At 40.4% G+C, this 17,771-nt stretch overlaps 1 pseudogene; it reads left to right on the forward strand.

Annotated features, from left to right (window-relative positions):
* The first annotated feature begins 15,842 nt into the window (after positions 1-15,842).
* Positions 15,843-15,937, forward strand: LOC136231413 (U6 spliceosomal RNA; annotated as a pseudogene).
* The last annotated feature ends 1,834 nt before the right edge of the window (positions 15,938-17,771 follow it).

The following is a 17,771-nucleotide window of genomic DNA, read 5'->3' on the forward strand; positions in this document are numbered from 1 at the left end:
AAGACGAAGAGGTAGTGTTTAATGTGTACAACTCCATGAAATTCCTATCTCATACCATGGAGGATTGTAACTTTTTGAATTCCGTAGACTCTATTGATCTGTTTGTTGAGGATTTTTGTGATAGGTCTTCCATGGAAACCTTTTCGGGCACAAATGATAATGAGCACTTGGATGAGGAGCCATTGAAAAAACCGTTTGAATACTCCTCCGAGATAGAACAATGTTTGTTGGCAAGGAGCCGGTTCGAGGGTTTGGACCGGGATAGCAAGGCAAAGCCAAAGTCGTCTCTCGAAGAGCCTCCGACTTTGGAACTCAAACCCTTGCCTCCTAATTTGAAATATGTGTTTTTACAACCTCCTAGTTTCTTACCCGTTGTTATATCTTCACTTTTGACAGAGGAAATGGAGGAAGCGTTAATTGCGGTGTTACAAAGACACAAAGGCGCATTTGGATGGACCATTCACGACATCAAAGGGATTAGCCCCACCATTTGCACACACCGCATCTTTATGGAGGACGAAGTCAAACCCTCCGTGCAACAGCAACGACGACTTAACCCCAACATGAAAGAGGTAGTAAAGGCCGAGGTAATCAAACTCCTCGACGCAGGTATAATCTTTCCTATGTCCGATAGTCAATGGGTTAGTCCGGTCCAATGCGTTCCCAAAAAAGGGGGCACTACGGTGACGGAAAATGATCAAGGGGAATTAATTCCCACAAGAAAAGTAACGGGGTGGCGAGTATGCATTGATTATAGGAAACTTAATGAAGCCACCCGAAAGGATCATTTTCCCTTGCCGTTCATTGACCAAATGTTGGAAAGAATGGCGGGACACAAATTCTTTTGTACCCTAGATGGCCTATCCGGTTATATGCAAATCCCTGTTGATCCTTCAGATCAAGAAAAGACGACATTTACTTGTCCGTATGGGACGTTTGCATATAGGCGGATGCCGTTTGGGCTTTGTAATGCCCCCGCCACCTTTCAACGGTGCATGACGGCTATATTCTACGAAATGATTGAGGATTTCATGGAAGTCTTCATGGACGATTTTTCGGTTTTTGGGTCGTCCTTTGAAATTTGTTTAAACAATCTTGATAAGGTCCTTCAACGATGCGAGGACACTAATCTCGCTCTTAGTTGGGAAAAGTGTCAATTTATGGTTCAAGATTGTATCGTGTTGGGACACAAAGTGTCCGGGGAGGGAATTGCGGTCGATCCGGCCAAGATTGAGGTGATTGAGAAATTTCCTCCACTAATCAATGTAAAAGGGATCCGAAGTTTTTTAGGTCATGCGGGTTTCTATAGGCGATTCATTAAGGATTTCTCCAAAATAGCGACCCCCTTGACCCAACTCCTCCTAAAGGATGCGGAATTTAATTTTTCTTCCGAGTGTTTAATTGCATTTAATACGCTTAAAGAAAAACTGATTAACGCGCCCATCATGGTGAAACCCGATTGGGATCTCCCCTTTGAACTAATGTGCGATGCTAGTGATTTGGCAGTAGGTGCTTGTTTGGGCCAACGGGTGGATAAACTTTTCCGCCCAATTTTCTATGCGAGCAAAACGCTCAACGAGGCCCAACAAAACTACTCCATTATGGAGAAAGAGATGCTTGCGGTAGTTTTTGCTTTCGATAAATTTTGATCCTATCTTGTGTTATCAAAAATTATCGTGTACACTGGCCACGCTGCTCTTAAGTATTTAATGACCAAGCAGGATGCCAAGCCTCGGTTGATACGATGGATTCTCCTCCTATAAGAATTCAACATTGAAATCAGAGATAAAAAAGGAGTGGAGAATGTCGTGGCCGACCATCTTTCCCGGTTGCAAAGCAAGCAAGCCGAATCTCCGGAACTTGTGGAGATCAAGGAGACTTTTCCCGACGAGACACTTTATGCGGTAACACCTCTACCTTGGTATGCCGACATGGAAAACTACAAGGCTGGTAATATTCTTCCCCCGCACCTTACCTACGAGCAACGTAAGGAGTTCTTTCACGACGCTAAGAACTATTTTTGGGAAGAACCCCATTTGTTTAAGTCTTGTGCTGATAATATTATTCGTAGGTGCATACCGGAGGAGGAGGTAAATCATGTGTTACAAATGTGTCACACCCAAGAGCCGGGGGGCCATTTCGGCCCAAGTCGGACTATGGTAAAAGTTTTGCAATGTGGCTTCTATTGGCCCACCATGTCCAAGGATTCCCAAGACTTCGTCAAGTCATGTGACGCTTGTCAACGGAGCGGGAACATCTCTCGTAAACATGAAATGCTCCAACAAGGAATCCTAATTTGTGAACTTTTTGATGTTTGGGGGATAGACTTCATGGGGCCTTTCCCTAAGTCGCATAACAACGCCTACATTCTCGTGGCGGTTGACTATGTCTCCAAGTGGGTGGAGGCCGTTGCCTTACCTTCGAACGACTCTAAGGTGGTAGGGAAATTTATAAAGAAAAACATTTTTGCTCGGTTTCGAACCCCTCGAGCTATCATTAGCGACGGGGGTTCCCACTTTTGCAACCGTCAATTCGATCAACTCTTACATAAATACGGGGTTGCACACCGAGTATCCACACCCTACCACCCGCAAACTAGTGGGCAAGTTGAGGTTTCTAACCGAGAATTAAAACGTATTTTGGAAAAAACGGTTAGTGCCTCTAGGAAAGACTGGAGCCTAAAGCTCGACGACGCTCTTTGGGCCTACCGTACGGCGTTTAAAACGCCCATCGTAATGTCACCTTATCGCTTAGTTTTCGGGAAATCATGCCATTTACCGGTGGAATTAGAACATAAGGCATATTGGGCTCTAAAATTTTTAAATTTTGATGTACAGGTTACAGGGGAACATCGTCTCCTCCAACTCAATGTCCTTGATGAACTTCGTCTAGGTTCATACGAAAATGCCAAACTTTACAAAGAATGTACGAAAAAATGGCACGACAAGCACGTGCAAATTCGGGAGTTCAACAAGGGGGACCAAGTTCTCCTATACAATTCCCGCCTCCGTTTGTTCCCTGGGAAATTTAAAAGTAGGTGGTCGGGACCATACACGGTCATCCACGCCCACTCATCCGGAGCAGTCGAAATCCAAGGTTCCGACAACGCAACCCACTGAGTGAACGGCCACCGTCTGTAAATATACCGAGGCGGAGCTCTTCCACAACACGGCGAAGCCACATTCCTCCGAACTCCGTAAGCACGCACGAACAACAGTCGAGCTACTCCGACTTTAAATGTAGCCCCGGTTTGTGTTTCTCAAACCCTTGTCTATACGTATTATATCCGTTTTTTTCACCTTACTTTTATTTTCTTTATTTTTCTTCGTATGCATTTTCTTTTTCTTTCCAAATTGTTTTTCTTCTTTCACGATCGTTTCGTTTCTTTTAAACAAAATCCCCTCACTAATCCAAAACAATTACGCGGAGCGTACACACCAGTACGCCCCGCATAGCCGAGCTTCTGCTCCCCTTTTGGTGCTCAAATGCACGGTCACGAGGGGCGCCGCACTTCCCACGCCCCGCGTCCTCAGTCAACGAAAAATAATAAAGGTTACGCGGGGCGTCCCCCCTTCTACGCCCCGCGTATCCTCGGGGGGTTGCAGATTGCAACTCCCCATAACCACTTTCCCTCTTCCCCACACACCTTTCTCTACTTCTACACTCCACCTCCTCTCACCTCCAATCACATCACTTCTTTTCAAATTCAAACTTTATTAACTTTCCCTCCATCATTAATTTTTCTTTTAAACCCCTTCTTAATTGCCCATTAAAAACATAAAAAAATTTAATTAACCACCATTAACTTCTATAACCTTTCAATTCTCTTTGAAAAATGGAAAACGGTTGTATAATCCGTCCCGTACGCGTGGCGTGGCCCCTTCACGCCCCGCATCCTCCCCCTTCTTCCACTCATTTTTTGCCAAAAGGTGCGATACGCGTGGCGTGCTCCCCTGTACGCCCCGAGTACCGTGGCATTTTTGCACCAAATTTGGTCAGGAGGTGGGATACGTGTGGCGTGGCCCCTTCACGCCCCGCGTACCCCTCTGGGAATCCGCATTTCACTTGGATTCCCACTCCTCCCCTATATATACTCCCCCTTCTTGCCTAACTTCCTCCCTTCCACTCACTCCACCTTCCCAAATTCCCTAAGACATCTTCCTCACTCCTCCTCACCATGACTAGAAGTAAGCGAGCGGCCGATATCCGCCCCCCGCGGTCCACTCGTGCCCGCTCTTCCCGTTCCTAACAAACACAATCATCACTCCCGCCCGAACGGGAAGAAACTCCTCCTCTCACCCGCCAATACAATGCACCATTTCACCTTCTCACTGAAGCGGAGGCGGTCACATACCACATCGTCTCCTCTTCCACCGTCATGGCCCTCCCATACATCAACCTTAGTGCGCTCGACCACTACGATGTTGGTTGCACTTTCGAAGATCACCTCCGCGCCCTTGGTTGGCGCGACCATTTTCGTGCGCGCCACCACGTGTACCCATCGTTGATCCAGGAATTCTACACTACCCTGATTTCTAATGGTGTCCCCGGTGCCGCCCTCTTCACCTTCCATCTTCAAAACCGCCCCTACTCCATTGACACAGCTTTGATCCGCACTCATTTCACCACACAAATGGATCCCGACACCACCCATTGGCCCACAGATTACACCGCCCGCGAATTCTAGGCAACCATCACCAGGTTGGACACCTATGACGTCTCCAACCTCCACCCGGGTAGCATCCGCGACCCCGTCCTGTACCTCCTCCACCGCTTCATCAGCTTTTACTTCTCAGGGAAGTCCGAGGCCAACAAGGTCAACAAGCTTGAGCTTTTGGCCCTTTATTGTTCTGCAAGTGGCCTTAAGTTCGACCCCTCCTACCTTGTTACCACCATGCTCCACCAAATGCCCACCCGGAGGCGTGCAAAACTCGGGCTCGGGCACTTAGTTATTATTTTTGCCTCTTCGGCTCTTGGCTCCGCCGCCCTTGACCGCCTTCACCACTTTGAAGCCCGCCCCTTGGACAAAAATGCTTTCTAAACTCTCAAACGCCGTGCCTCCGACCCGAGTGAAAGTTTGGGGGCAGGACAGCAACAAGCGGAGGAGGGGTGGGACTCGGACCTCGGACTCAACTATAGCCCACCTCCCAACCATGACTTCAACTCCATCTATGCCCGGTTGGATATTTTAAAGGGGAACCAACGTCGGGATAGGGTCCACTTCGACTCCCGATTTGACGCCTTAGACGCTCGCCTCGACGCTTCCGAAGCCCAAAGGCAAGCGGACCAGGCAAATTTCGACGCTTTTACCCACACCCTCTTCACCCACTTTAACATTCACGGCAATCCTCCTCCGCCTCCACCCTAGTTTTTCTTTGTTTTTCTGTTTTTATGTTTTTTCTAGTTTCTTTGTTTTTCCCTTTCCGTTTTTATGTTTTCATTTCGTGTTTCTTTTGTCTTTAGTATTTTTCGTATTGTACTTTCTTTCGTTTAGTTAATATATATTTCTATTTGTGTTTTCTTCCTTTATTTTCCGCCCTTCTAATTTTATTTTGCCCGCACTCATTATTTCATGTTCGTTATTTCTGTTTTTGCATGCCTTAATAATATTCACGCGGAGCGTACCCCTATATACGCCCCGCGTGGACCCCTTTCCCCATTGAATTTAACGGCTTCATGCTCGGCTACGCGGAGCGTCTCTTTGAGTGCACCCCGCGTATCCGAGTCTCTGGCCCCATATCATTTAACATGCATCTTTTACGCGGGGCGCCCCCATAGGTACGCCGCGCGTAAAACCTGACCTACAGGGTCCTTTTTCTCTTTCATTCTATCTTTCTTTTTGTTTTTGTTTTATTTCTTTTGCGACGTCCTTGGAATAGTCGTTTTAATCACGCGGAGGGCCGTGCAACCCCGCACTTACAGTTTGTTTTGCACTAATAAAAATAAAAATAAAAATAAAATAAACAAAAATAATTGAACTCATTCATTGGCTCATAAATCACCCAACACACTACCTTCTACGGACAATAATTAAAAGTTCTGTTATTTGTCGTTAAAGGTAAAAACATCGAAACATAAAGGATCGGTTTAATTAAAAAAATTAGTCTTAATTTCGAAGTTTTAGAATTTATGCAAAGCCTAGGTTCGTACTAAACAAAAGCATTGAGTCATAACCCACAGGTTATCTCAATAATGAAATTTAAAAAGGCAATAAAAACGGGATGGTTGAAAATTTGGCGAGAACTTGAAAGTACACAATTTTACTCGAAATTCTTGTGAGGTATTTTTGAGCCTAAAAGAGTTTGTACGAGAACTCTATTTCTTTCACAATTTTTCGAGAGCTTTGACTTCACTCGACTCATAGAGTTTGCATCTAATACTGGGTTAAGTACACTTATTTTGGTAAAAAAGGCAATAGATGATAAAACGAACCCACTTAGGCTAATTCCTTTCTTAAATTATTTTTCTCGTTTTCATTAACCTTTAGGAAACCTCCTCGAGCCTATTAACCGACTTCTTTGCTAAATACATTTTAACATTTAACCCTTTTTCCTCTTGTTCAAATACCAATAAAATCATCCGAATTACCCGAAACAAACCAAGGCCTTAACAAGTAAGCACAATAAGTTTTAGAAATCATTTTTCTTTTGTGCCGCTCTCAAAACAAAAAGAAAAAGAAAAATACAATAAAGAGCAAAAAGGCATTCTCAAGCTCCACCCGAGCAATTTCGAGTTATATTTTACGAACTCGCTAAGGCCAAAATGAAAATACGGTGCGATCATCAAAATGGTGTTTAAACTCGAGTTTCTAAAGAAATTAACCACTAAAAAAGCCACACACATTACAACCCCCCTCCGGGTTCATTTTTAATATTGCCTAAACCACAACATAGGAGGAAAAACCCGGATGAAAATGCAAACTCAAAGTGACTTCGAGTAAGTACAAAGGAGAGTGCAAAAACACCGACCCACCAAAATCTGAGCGTAAGAGTGAAATCCCTTGGTGAGGTACAATCGAGTTCTCAAAAGATAATCGATCCTCGTTGATATTGCCTATTAAGTTTGATCATGGAGGTTTCAAACAAGTTTTGGTCACTCATTCGTTTGCGTGGGTACTTGCCGAAAACTTTGCGTAAAACTTTAGCTTCGGAATCACGCACTTGGTAAAACCAACCGAAGGTTTGTTTCTTAATCATTTCAATCCTTTGTCTTTCGATTTCTTTACTTGAGGACAAGTAAAACTTTAAAGTCCGAGGAGGTTGATAGGGGCATTTTGTCCCTATCTTTTAGCATGAATTACGGTCTATTTGTGGGTTAAATAAGTGAGTTTAATTACAAAAATAATGCATTTTTGATAAAACAACAAAATAAAAATAAGTTTTGTGCTTTTGATGTGTTTTCTTTGTTTTCAGTTAATTTCGGAAGAATAAACGTCAAGCTAACTCGGTCGTTAAGAATTGTATTTCGCAGGTACGAGTGAAGGAGTAAAACCCACCGGCCACGCGGGGCGCCCCTATCAATACGCGGGGCGTACAGGAGAAAAAAATCTGCAAATACGTTCCAGAAGCTCACTTGCGCGGGGCGCTAGAGGCATGATTCAAGCAATAAAACTTCAGGAGCTCAATTACGCGAGGCGTGCTTTAACCTACGCGAGGTGTGACTATGACAAAACAGTCTGATTCTGATCCACGCACAAACAATTATCAACGGAATGGGCACCATGTGGGGCGCCTGTCGGTCCACGCAGGGCGTGTCCATGACATCAGGCCTGAAATCTGATCCACACACAGTCAATTATCAACAAAATGGTCATCCACACGGGGCGTGGTCCGAATTACAAGACTGAACCTGATCCGTTTGCCAGAAATTGTCAACGGAATGGGCACCCACGCGGGGCGCCTGACTGGCCACGCGGGGCGTGTACTGGGAAAAATACAGAAATTATGCAACTTGTGTATTTACAATTTTACCCCCGAGTTTGTGTATAAGTAGGAGTGATTAGCACTCATTTGATTCATTCAGTTTTCCATGAATTAGAGTTCCTCACACCTTGAGAGCTTGTGTAATCCTCCCGTTATTCCGCCGAAGTTCCGCTTCATCCGCATTCACCAAGCTCGAGAGTTCCTCCTCCAAGTCCTAAGCGACGACTTTGAGTCCGGTTAGCTTGTCTTAAGGGCCGATTCTTCTTCCCTTTTTACTTGTTAATTAGTTTGTACTCTATCTATGTACTAGGCTTGGTTGTATCCCGTATTCTCATATTCCATATTTATAATACATGATTTACGATTCCGTTTTCACTATACGTGTTAATGTTTATTGTTTGCTTTGATATTTATAATTGATTGTTGTGTAGGTCGTTTACGAGCTCCGAAATCTATTAGGAATCACATAGGTGTTGCCTCACCGGAGTTGACAAACCGGAAACCGTAGGAATTGACAAGCCACGGAACTTACGGGCCCTAGTTTCTGATCTTAAGAATTAGAGTCGCCTTAAGGGGAAATCACGACTCTAAGAACCTCACGGAGTTGTCCGGTCTATTAATAGTCGTCTTTGCAAGAGTAAAACCATTAATCGTTTATATTTCGTGTCGTTTATCATAGGTTATAACTTATCATCATCCGTATCACCCTAAGAGGGCTCGAAACACATGAAAATTGTCTCACCTGTAGTTTAGGAGTAGCTTTTAGTTGTTACCCAACCACTAAAGTATTCACCACTTAAATAACGTGTAAAATCGAGTAGTTTAATACTTGTAGTTATAAATCCCGTGGATTCGATACCCGGTCTTAACCGGATTATTACTTGATACGACGGGGTACACTTGCCCCTACGTTGTAGCATCTAGTAGAGTCAAGGCATTTAGAAAGATCACATCCATAGCCCTAGCACACACTTATCATTACGTTTTACCACTCTACCGGAGACCCATCAATGGTCCCTAAGATAACTGAAGATGGAGCGTTTATGTTGGGGTTTTGAAGAGTGCTCATGGGATCACTCCTAATTGGGTTGACATGTGTCGCCGGGACTTTCCATTTGAGGTCGTATATGAGCTGAAGAGGGTTGTGGTGACTTCCCAAGTTAGTGATGTGGAGACCGATAAGGAGCTTGGCGTGGGCTGCCACATGCCATATGGCCTTTTCCACACATTGTGTGGCTCCTATTTTTGGCGACGCAGAGTTCCTTTTCGGCGATAGCAAATTCACTTTCAACGATGGAATGTTGATTTTTAGCGATGACGAATCAGCTTTTCAACCCAAGAAGAAGACATACAAGGCTAGGGGACAAAGGGGCCAAGGCTGCCCCCAATGCCTTACATCTTTTATTTATAATTATGTCATTTTAACCTTATTATTTGTCCTTTTAGTCTAATTCGCTAAATGTCATTTTGGCATTTCATTCCTATTCTACCCTTATCGCTCTTTATTATTTATAACTCTAACTAGGTTAATTATGTCTTTTACATTTTATTAGAATGAGCTATATAAGCTCCTTTCTTTGTAAGGAACACAACTTTTACCAATATAATTTTAATCTTCTTCTTTGTGAAGCTTGTTAAGGTTTTCAATCTTCAACAATGGGGGATCCATGATTTCTTACGGATTTAAGCCGTAAACCCGGGATTAACTACTTCTAGTTTAGCTAGAGAATAACTTCTTAATTAGTTTATGATCAAAACTAATTCGTCCTCAAACCGATCTGTAACAACCTGCTTATGGATTGTGATTCAACAAAAGTGCTAATTATGCTATAACGGGCTTGATGTAGATTGGGACGATGATGTTGATGATAGAAAATATACTTCCGGATATGCGGCCTTTGTTGGCCTCAACTTAGTCTCATGGCGATCTCTCGAAAACAGCGAACGATATCTTGCTTTTCCACTGAAGCTGAATATCATACACTTGTTGACCTAGATTTTGAAATTACTTGGCTCATGATGCTTATGAACGAGATTGACATTTTATCAAATTTCGTTCCTACGATGTGGTGTGACAATCTTGGTGCCACTTATTTAACAGCAAACCCAAAATTCCATGATCGTGCACACCTAGAGCTCAACTTTTACTGTGCATGATAAAGTTGCTCCTAAAAAGCTTTGTGTTTTCTACATATCAACCATGAATTAAAAAGTCGACATCCTCACAAAGTCACTTTCCAAAGCTCAGTTTCAACTCTTACGTGACAAGTTAATGGTCCATTTATCCGTTATAACTTGAGGGGGGTGATAAACATATTAAAGTTAGTTAATATTAGGTGTTATTAAGTTGTTAATATTAGAAAAGGTTTGCTGTTATATTTAAATTTCAAATGTTATCCACTGTAAGCAAATTTCATCTTTGTACAACTATAAGTATAATTACCTTCATTAATCCTAAATCAGTTGAGAATCAAATTATTAGAGTATCTAATTAATATATATTATTGTTTTTTTGTTTTCAATATCATAGGATAGGATAAGATAAGTGTCAAACTTAACTCTAACATTTCAAATGAAGTGCATATTTAGCCCTAACATATAAAATTGTACAAATTTAACCATAACGCTTCCAAACAATATCAATTTTAGCTATAAGCTATCAAAACTTTGAAAATACTAGTTTCAATATTATTTAACTGTCACATCGAACCTTCCAAACAAGTCTGGTCATAAATTGAAGCTATTTCGTACATTTTTTTGTAACTACATTAACAGAATAAATAGTTTAAATAGTTTAACAAAAAAAAATTGTGATTAACTTATATGTAGCATATTTAGTTTTTTTAGCATTAATTGAATTTCTATAATTTTATTAATAGTATATTAAATATCTTAGACATAATTAATATTTGGAACGTCCGAAGTGACAATTAAATACTAATCAACCTAGTTTTTCCAATTTTCAATAATATAGAGCTAAAATCGATATTGCTTAGAAACGTTAAGATTAAATTTAAACTATTTTATACGTTTAAAATTAAATTTACACTGACATTAAAGATAGAAGTCTATCTATTTGAAGTCAAATATAGGCATGGTCTTTAATTTGGTCTTCCAAAAATCTTAGTAAGAGTAGTGTCCTATGACTAGAGCTACCCGGCCGGCGATGGCTAAATAGATAGACAATATAGTACTACTATTAATTAGCATATGGTTTGATCATATTTAATATTTAATATATTCTATTCTACACCTTCCAACTTGGACTTTAAATTTCCTTAATCCATCCTTGAATAGAATATCTATCTATTCCTTTTCGTCCAAGCCAAACAAGAACCTCCCTCGTTAGTTCCTCACGTCGTTACTTTTTCAATCCATTGAAATAATCTCATACGTCTTCGTTTTGAATATTAAATGCCAAAATAGTCAAACAAATACCATCATCATCATTTTACTCTTATAAATACCATCTCATTTCTCCCTACCAAATATTCAGATCACTTCCAAAAATCCCTCTCTCTAATTAAACTAATTAATTCTAATATTTCTTAATTAGAAATTTTCTGATGGCGAATTTGCAAAAATCAATGAGTTTGTTAGTGTTAATTTTGGTGGTAACCGGAATTATTTTGGGGGAGAGTGAAGCTCGGCCATTGAGTATGAAGAAGACGACCGAGTCAGCTAGCAAAGTGATAAGAGATATCTTGGATGGGTTATCTATAGGAGCTATCAAGGAGTCTGGGCCTAGTCCAGGTGTAGGACACAAATATACCGATGCCCAAACACTAGGAGGCATTAAGGACTCCGGTCCTACCCCTGGTGTAGGACATTGACCTCCACATTTATTTTACAGACACCTACCGTTGACCTTCTTGTTCCACATTTATTTTATTTCCTCTTCCTTTTAGTGCAGTGCAATGCATAATTTAGCACTGTGATAGCTGAGTTTATTCTTTAATATTTAATTGGATTATTCTTTTATATATATATATATATATACAGATTTTGCATATACATTGTAACTTCAGAAATCATAATAACATACTTTTTTTTGTTAATATAAATACATTGTTGTGTTGATTAAGTTGTTCTGTTCGAGTCCATTCAAAATTAGTAGTTGTTGGGGTGAATTTTAAAAGCTTTGTCATATGATAATATAGTTTAGAAAGGCATGAAAAATAATAAAACTATCAAAAAATCATTTTATTCCATAACGATATCAAAAAAATCGGGAAAAAAAGAGTTGTTTCGATGAAACGGGACTTGCTCTAAGCGAGATGGTGTTCTCGGACCATTTTCTCGACACTCATCCATGCATCTATTATCTTAAAAGTTTTGCTATAAATAGGACCACAAATCACCATTCCATATCCCAGCCAAAAAACTCAATCAACTCCTACGCAAAAACACAACTCTTTCTCTGAAATTGATCTTCAAAGTTCATTTGTTCCAAGCAATCAAGCTTCGGTTTAAAGTTTTAATCTTCGTTTTTAAGCTTTTAATTTTATTCTTCAAACTTTCAATTTGTTTGAAACCAAGTTTCCATCAATCCACCATTATCATCTTCTCCAAAACTCACAAGCTTCTTTCACCATAAATTCTAGCATTCGGTTTATATTCGTTTAATTCTCCGTTTGATCAATCACAACAGTTGTTCATCCACGAATACGAGCTTAATTTCAGCTCCAAACATCGAGGAGTCATCAATTCATTTCCATCTTCAAGTTTGTTGTTTTCAACTTCAGTTTTCTTATAATTTCATTCTTGTTCAATTAAATTACGACTAATCTTTTTTGCTAAATGTAATTTCTCCATGAAATTCACGTAGTCTTTTCAGTTGTAATTGTTGTTTTCTTTTCCATTTTCATCATTTGTAATCAAAACAATGTTTACAAAATCAATAAAAAGGAAAAAATTCAAAAATCATTGTGTTGATTTAGTTCTTTCCGCAGTGTCATTTGTTGAGCTAGTAAAACTTTTTATAGTGGAATTAAGAATCGAAGAAGATTTTTATTTTTCAATCCTTGAATCATTCATCCAATTATTTTGTTTTCTAGGAGTTAAGTTTAACAAACATTTTATAACCCGAAACCAATAAAATTAATTAAGAATTAATTTCTCTGGCACGCCCGCATCAAATTCACACAAGTCAATGTTGAAATAAGTTTATTCACAAAATAATGACCAATAATTTTTTGTGTGCCCAGTGGGACCTATTGACAATGGCACCATGAAAAAACACTGGCAAGAATAATGTTCATGTTGAATCGGAAGAAAAGAAAATCAAAGCAAGAACCAAGCGCCACAAGTGCCACAAGGTTTTGCGCTGTAACCATGAGCCTTAATGAAGGAGCAAGTCGACGACAACAACAACCACCAGTGTTGGATGAAGCAATACGACAGAACAACGCATTTATGCAAAATTTGAAGAAATGTCTAGTTGAAAATGGCGCAAGTCATAAAGACTAACATATAGGTGATGCAAAATGCGCATAGGATGCCAGCCATAGAGAACCGAATTGTCGATCTCACTGATGAGGTCAATAAAATACTAGAGAAATATGCTGAGATTTTTTCACAAAAATCTACTTCCTAAAATGCAACAGAGTGGAACTAAGGTTTCGACCTTATGTGAAAGATATATAGCTCCTCGAGCCCATGAGGAAAATTTGAGGTTTAATGAAAGTGGCCATCACGTTTCAATGCCTTCATTATCACACCATATTAGGTCCCACACCAGACTTAATAACCATATTGAATATTACGAGGAAAATAATACTCGTAATTTCGAGGGCAATGAGAGAGATCGTGAATTTAATACTTCTCAAGTGTCAAACGCGTGTGGAGATGTAACACACGATGTTAATGATCGGCAATGAATCGGAAATACCATGCATGAAATCTATGGGTTAGTCGTTACGGAAGTATACTGTAGAATTTTAGAAACCATATCTGAGACGTTGTGATCTAATGTATCCTTTGCCGCATAATTTTAGAATTCCATATTTTTTACCCTTTTTATGAGAAGATGGACAATCTACTCTAAAACATATTACACGTTTTACTTTCCAATGTAGTGTGCTAAGCGCTGAAATAAATTTTCATATGTTACGCTTACGTTTATTTCTTGGTTCACTTACAAATCCAGCTTTTTCATGGTACACTATGATAATGTCAGAGTCATTCGATGATTCGGGAGGCAGCGGAAAGGCTCTTCCATGCCCAATTTTACAGAATTGAACCCGAGGTATGTGTTGTTGAATTATCATGCATGGTACAACGCAAGGTGGGCCTGTAGAAAGTTTTATTAGTAGATTTAAAAAGATGAGACATCTTTATAGAGTTAATATACCTAATAAGGATATTTCTAATATGTCGGTTAAGAGCAAGTGAACTCTATCGCATCAAGTAGTATTATTCTTTCGAACAGTATCGATCCAACAGAGACTAGTTCTCAATTCCCTACCCGTACTAAGATTCTTTATTAACTAATGAATAATTAAATTGATTGGTTTGTTGTCACTATTAATTACTAATAAACTAGAAAGCAAAGAAGTAATGTTCATTTTGTCTACATATGAATGAAAAAGGCTAAGACTTTGGATGCACGTGTTGATTCATATGGATTAATTCGTGTACATTGTGTATATCGAAGATAATTAGAGATGCTAACTTCCCTTATAAAGCTAACAATCTCGGCCTAGAACTATTAACTCTATTCCTAACACCCTTAGGCGATGCTTGGTTAGGCAAAATCCCTAAGTGTGCTAGGAGGCATTAATTACGTTGAAAGCTAGAGCTAAGTCATAACCTAGACTACAAAGCCGCACTATCCTGTTAAGGTATAGGAATAGTTAAATTTCTTGGTTGAATCGTTTACTTGATTATATGTTTCACAATTCAGCCTCTCTTACCAATTACTTGATTAGGTTTCTTAGTTCGAGGTGAGTAAATAGACTTTAACTAACTCTCTCGTCATTTTTTACAACACAACGTTAACACTTCTTAATACCCCATATTCATCAAACACGGTTCACCTCCATCCTAGCAAAAGGTGGTTTAGCTCATGTTCGAGCTAAAACACATAGGAAGGGCAAGATAGAGTGGTAGTGAGCCCATGTTTATCGAATGGGGTTGTTAATTCAAGAATATAAATGCATAAAGATGAGATGAAAGAAATACTTGAATATAACAGCGTAATAAGATAAATAAGGATGGAAGACAACCCGGTGTTTACTTCTTATGATAAAGGAACGAAAATACCTTAAACAATCTGAACTAAACGAGAGTAGAACTGAATTATACAAAGCACGAAAGTATAAAGTGAACTAAAACTAAGCTATACCTAAATTGGAAGATGAACTAATACTAATTACAAAGGTAAAGCTCCTATTTACAGTGCTTGGGGCCGCCCTCTGGTCCAATAGGTCTTCTGGTCTCCTTAGGATCGGAATAAAGTGATTGGAGTTGGATTGGATCGGGCTTCACGAAGTAAAGTCGTGATAAGAATTGGTTTTCTGATTCGTTGTAGCTCGCTGGTAGGATTTGGTGAATATAGGAACAAATTAGGGGTAAAAACATGTTTTCGTAGATAAGTGTTTGTTTATTGATTTGTTTGAGTTCTACCATTAGCAAATAATTAATTTTATTCATCATATAAGTTATTTGACATTTATTTTCATCCAAAAGCTAAAAACCAATTTATCAAAAATTTGCTAAAAATGAAATTTAAGATTTTAAGATTTTACATTTGTAAAGTTTGCAAATAAATGTTTTTCATATTTTTAAGGCATTCAATAAATGAAAATAATCTGAAAAATATTAAGACGGTCAAAATAAACAAATTCCAAAAGTTTTAGCTCAATACTTAGAAATGAAGTAAGCAAAGTTCAGCAATCTTCAAAATCAAGGTCATTTGGAGTCCCTTCGGGGACATCCGATAAAATTGGAACGATACAGAGAAGATTAGCATGGCCCCTGGGAGTTTTCCCTACTTTTAAGGAAATGAGTTTTGTAAAAAAATGGAAAAACCCACCTAAAGGAACGATGACCTAACTCTGGCGGCGCTACATCTCAACGGCGATGACGACCTCCGCTCCGCCGCTTGTCTGTGATTTCCCCATCGCCCACCTATTCTCATGATGCTCCTTCACCCAGTTCAGCACAACACATGCCGCCGCCGCACCTGAGATGATGAATCCCTCCATCGCGCATCTCTTTAGCCGTGAGGCTTTCTCCACGGCCTCGGGAGATCAGGCCAGCAACGGACAGCCCAAGCAAATCCCGCTGAAGCAGTCGTTTATGGCGGCGCTATCCCATAATATCGACCCTGCAATCGCACCCGATCCGGAATCACCTGTCATAACGGACGAAAGGGGCTTTCGAGCAATTAAAATCCAGCAATCAATTTATAAGGAACGGCTAGTGGCGTGTCAGAACTCGATTATTGGGCGCATCACGCTGCTGAAAGGCGAAGCCCCATGGAAACACTCGGAGCTTAAAATAAAATTGAACTCAATCTGGGGCAGGAAGATGGATTGGAAGCTTATTTCACTTGGAAGAGGCTTCTACCATATAATTATGCCATAAGCAGAGGCATTACAAGCAGTCTGGAGTCAAGGCGCCATCCCACTGAAGCCAGGTATTATTCGTTTTTCTCCTTGGTCTCCTGGTTTTAATCCTGATTCTTATAAATCGTCAACGGCTCAAGTCTGGGTCCGTTTTTATAATCTGCCTTGGGAATATTGGGATAAAAGAATTCTAGCTAGCATTTCTCATGCAGTGGGGATACCACTCCGATTTGACAACAATATTGTGGCAGGGGAACTAGGACACTATGCACGGGTTTTGATTGATGTGGATTTAGCACAAGAACTTCAATTCAAATTACGTGTGGACACAGAAACAAGAATGCAGTGGGTAAACCTGGAATATGAGAGGCTCCCTAGCATTTGTTTTATTTGTAAGGTGATTGGGCACTCGGCAGCTAGATGCCGTCGAAACCCGGTTAGGGAAAACACAGTTCAGAAAAAGGCTCCAACCAGTGAGAAGCAACATCATGATAGAGTGGTGAACTCAGGGAAACAAGCAGAGGAGCACAGGGTAATAAACAGAACATAGAAAGAAAAGGAAATACCAGTGCAACAGAATAAGCGCTATGCAAACTTCAGTGATACAAGCAGTTTCATGGGCTCGGATGAAGAATGGGAGGAACCTAATAATACTGTTGCGCAGACCTCAGGTACCCAGCCCCCGGATATCCTACAAATTAATAAGACAATGCACGAGTGGCAATGGCCAATCCCCCTCCAAATCAGTCTCCCTGAAACAGAAATAGAGGAAACAGATCTTAAAGAGACAGAACCTAGGGAAGCAGGTCCTTTGGACATGGTGGTTCACAACAATTTCATAAACAGTGAGACTCAGATACAAGCTTTGCCGCCTGCGGAAAAGTGGACAGAAGTTAAGAGGAAAAAGATCAGACAGTTGCCTTCGGTTTCGCTAGCTACAAGGGCCAAAAGGCTCAGCAGACCACCCAAACGTTATCAATGAAAGTCCTTTTTTGGAACTATAGGGGGCTGCGAAATCCTCGCACCGAAAGAGCACTCAAACTTCTTTATCACACGCACCGTCCGGATTTACTTTGTCTTGCTGAACCCATGATTACCTTTGACAGTATGCCCCCTAACTTCTGGATACCTTTGGGTCTTTCTTTGGTGGCTTATAATGCTAGGCCCTCCATTTGGGTGCTGGCTAACCCTTCTTGTGTAACATCTAATCTCAGTATCTATGAGCAGCACATCACTGTTGAAGCTTGCACTGCAGGGGCTACGCAGAGAATCTCCTTTG

Source organism: Euphorbia lathyris, chromosome 5 (genome assembly GCF_963576675.1).
Source record: "Euphorbia lathyris chromosome 5, ddEupLath1.1, whole genome shotgun sequence".
NCBI lineage: Eukaryota > Viridiplantae > Streptophyta > Magnoliopsida > Malpighiales > Euphorbiaceae > Euphorbia > Euphorbia lathyris.